General features: G+C 34.8%; 1 pseudogene; it reads left to right on the plus strand.

Moving 5' to 3' along the window:
* The first annotated feature begins 1,350 nt into the window (after nucleotides 1-1,350).
* Nucleotides 1,351-3,282, plus strand: LOC113506498 (annotated as a pseudogene).
* Nucleotides 3,283-4,130: the final 848 nt, after the last annotated feature.

Consider the following 4,130-nt stretch of genomic DNA (forward strand, 5'->3'; position numbering starts at 1 on the left):
ATCCTTCATATTTTGTATCTATGCAAAAAGACATTAATAGTATTTTTTTAAGATAAGGACATTCTTTGAAACTGCAAATAAATCCGCATACGATGCTTGGTAGTAACGAGAAATAAACATTGATTGTAACCATGGCAACTATCAAAATGCTGTTGCTAATTTTAACGTTATAATATGTACAGGTTTTTTGTCTCTCTAACAAGTAACTGAAATAGCCAGTTGAGAGGATTCACTGGCTCGTATTTCAAGCGCCCACTTTTTTAATCTTTTTACTAATCAATTATTTAGTTATTAAATCTCAATCTCCTACTTCTTATTACTATTTTTTATTTGAATGTTTTATATGGTATTTTTGAAATAATATACAAAATAATTTTGTCTTACATTACAAAATAACACCTAAAACATCTAGTATGTCTGAATGCATTCAGCACAGTAAATAAATAAATAAATCTCGATAGGTAAATTATTCAGTCTCATCGTTTTCATTTTTAGGACACTAACACTGGGTTATGCAAAATAGTACAAAATAAAAAAAAAATGTTGTTGTTAGAACAGTAGATAGTGTTGTTGTCACCCAAATTCGGTACTTCTTACTCTTTATACTCTCCTTTTGGTTCGTCGTTCATATCTGAACATTATGCTTTCTCCAGAATTGCTGACTGGTCAATACCTCAATACACAGGTTTGGACTTCGTTTTGAGCGATAAGTCAGTATTGATCGTAAATAGGTACATGTACCTTAGATCGTATATACTTTCGTATTAATTTTATTAAACACAGAATTAATAGTGCTCAATTTAGTAAAATTATCCCCTAAAATGGATAAACACAGGTAAGAAAAAAAAATCATATGATTTGAAGTTAACATATTTACTCTTAACTGCAGACTTATTATTAGCTCTATGATAAAGACCGAAAAAATATTATGCCTCTGTGGTTTATACTACCGTAGTCTTCATGCAAGTAAGATAAGATTATAATTAATTTTTTGTCATTTTTGTCTCTCTGACTATTGTCCACTGTATTCCACTGACTGTATTCCACAAAAAAATATGTACTTTGAAAAATAACTTATCAAGGGCAAATTATATATTGTTTGAATTAAGGAGTTTACGTTTTAAACACTTATAAGTACTTTTTCTTAATTAATTACGAGTACAAAGTTGCCTATACTTCGTTTATTATTTTTCCAAAATATTCTTTCATGTTTTTCTGATTCAGTATTTTTTCCGACTTTGTCTGGCAAAGTCGGAAATATCGAAAGCTTAGCTACAATCCTAAGTAAATATTCATATCGCAGTTCGGTCGCATGGATCGCCACATATCTTTAAATACAGCGTGATGTGCATTTATCTTCAGTCACCGGTTCGGCGCTCACAAACATGGCTGCGCTACTCTTATTCGTGTCTCTGTTAACAGTATTAATTTCTTTACTGTACTATATTTCTCAAAGAAAGTTCGGCTACTGGGAGAAAAGAAATGTGCCTTACGTGAAGCCTCTGCCGCTCTTGGGCAACTATGCAAAGTACATGCTTCAGAAACAGTATCCTGGTCAAATGCTGCAGGAGCTTTGCAAACGGTTTCCTGATCGATCTTACTTCGGAGCTTTCTTCGGAACCGAGCCTGTGCTGGTGGTGAATAGCCCTGAAGTCGTGAAAGATGTCTTTACAAAGGATTTTTATTATTTTAACGGCAGGGAAATTTCGGACCATGTCGAAAACGAAATAATAACTCGGAATCTTTTCTTTGCCAGTGGCGATAAATGGAAAGTTGTACGTCAAAATCTCACAGCATTATTCTCTTCTTCTAAGATGAAGAAAATGTTTTACTTGCTTGAGAAATGCAACCACAGCTTGGAAGACATGCTGACATACGAGACATCTAAGAATAATGTTATAGAAGCCAGGGACCTCGGCGCGAGGTACACCATGGACTGCATCTGCTCGTGTGCTTTTGGCGTTGATTCAATGGTTATGGGCAAGGAGACGAATAATGTTTTCAAAACTATGGCTGAACAGATTTTCGAAGCTTCAAATACCCGAGGACTGAAAATGATTCTTAGAGCAGCATGGCCAAGCCTTTTCTACGGAATGAAAATGCAACTTTTTCCTTCAACAATCGATGAATTCTTTTCAAAATTGTTGAAAGGAGTTTTCGAAAGTAGGAATCACAAACCATCACCAAGAAACGATTTTGTAGATTTAGTTTTGACATTCAAAAACGAGGAAAACTTAATAGGTGACAGTATCAGTAACTCGAAAACTGGTAAAGATACTAAAATTAAACTAAAAGTGGATGATGACTTGCTAGTGGCTCAGTGTATTTTGTTCTTTGCGGCTGGATTCGAGACATCAGCGACTACCATAAGTTTCACTTTGTTTGAGCTTGCAAAGAATCCTGCCGTACAAGAAAAAGTAATCGCGGAAATAGATGAATACGTTGCGCGCCAGAAAAATAAGTTAGAATATGAATGTGTGAATGACTTGCCGTACCTTGACGCAGCTGTTTACGAAACACTTCGCATGTACCCCATATTTGGAATACTTACCCGTGAAGTTATGGACGACTATCATTTGCGGATGGCGTGAAAGTAGAAAAGGGACTTCGAGTGCACATTCCAGTGTACCACTTCCACTTTAACCCTGATTACTTCCGTGACCCTGAGGAGTACAAACCTGAACGATTTTTACCTGAAAACAAGAAAGACCTAAAACCCTACACTTTCTTCCCGTACGGAGAAGGACCCAGGATCTGCATAGGTAATTATTTCTCCACACTTGAAGTAAGTGTTCCCAATTGTACGTTTATGTTTTGTTTAGATAAAAGAAAAAGATTTTTGTCACACTATCTATTTTTATCTCCAAAGTGATAACCGTTGCCCACCCCTGCTTTATTAACATTTTTTTTTAATAATTCTTATGATAGGAAAACTTAGACTAAATATCCATTAATTCTTGATGTTTTCTCAAAGTAACCATGCTCTGCGTCTCTTTTCCAGGAAGTCGTTTTGCTAAAATGCAAGTTATGGCGGGCCTTATTACCATCTTGAAGGAATACAGAGTCGAGCTTGGAGAGGACATGCCCAAATCACTGAACCTGGATGCGCGAACAATTCTGATTGCTCCTCGTGAACAAGGTCTTAATATTAAGTTCATCAGACGTGAAGGTTCTGGAGCAAAGGAAATGGGTTCGTACGTGAGACGACCCTGAACCTACAAAAGTGCTTGATATGTGACCCGGACTATATTAATAAAACAGAAAAGGTGAGAACAAAATGTTTTTTTTGTATAATTTACGCCATTTATAACTAGGAACAAACTGTTGCATTTTCAATATTGATAAATAGTTGCGATGAAATGATAATGGTGGTTTAAGACAAGATTTTTAGGATATTACACAGCCAAATTTATAAGCAGTCTCCAATAAGAGTCGTACAGAATAACACTATCATCAGTTATTTATTATTCAGACATGATTAATCGCGATAAACACCAATCGGGTCGAGAATTTATAAGATTATTATTGAACACGTTAAGTTAATAGTTGAGACAGAAAACACCTGCAACAATCGACGCCATATGAGAAATTCCCCCGCAGCTAGCAACAACAAAAACAATCCATGTGTTGGAGCATCATGATAACTATTATGATATAATAAATAATATTAGATGATAGTCAGAGTAGGTTGAAGAAGGGTATGGAGGCCGTTGCCCAGCTGTAGGATACTCTGCTAGTAACAATAATTAATATGACCTTATCTACCCTGGCTGCTAAAGACCATTCACAATTGGACGTAGTGTCATAACTAAATGATATACGAATAAAACTGTTTGATTAAATGTATACAAAAACTTGTATACACGAAAATTCATTTTTAGGTTCACAAACACTCAAACCAGTTCTTTAAGAAATTCAAAACGTAAGTTTGTATTTATAATCTTAAAAAAACTGTATGTATTCTGTTATCGATAAAACATGAATTGATAATAGTAGTTCACGTGTTTTTTTTTGATATCCACTTGTTTTGAATTTGTTAAACAAAATATATGACGGTTCATTAATTGTTTCATTTTGTTATTACTAGTATAGATGGAGATGGACATGAGAATTTGTTGCTTCCTATATCT

The sequence above is a fragment of the Trichoplusia ni genome (genome assembly GCF_003590095.1).
Source record: "Trichoplusia ni isolate ovarian cell line Hi5 chromosome 18 unlocalized genomic scaffold, tn1 tig00000578_group17, whole genome shotgun sequence".
Classification (NCBI taxonomy): domain Eukaryota; kingdom Metazoa; phylum Arthropoda; class Insecta; order Lepidoptera; family Noctuidae; genus Trichoplusia; species Trichoplusia ni.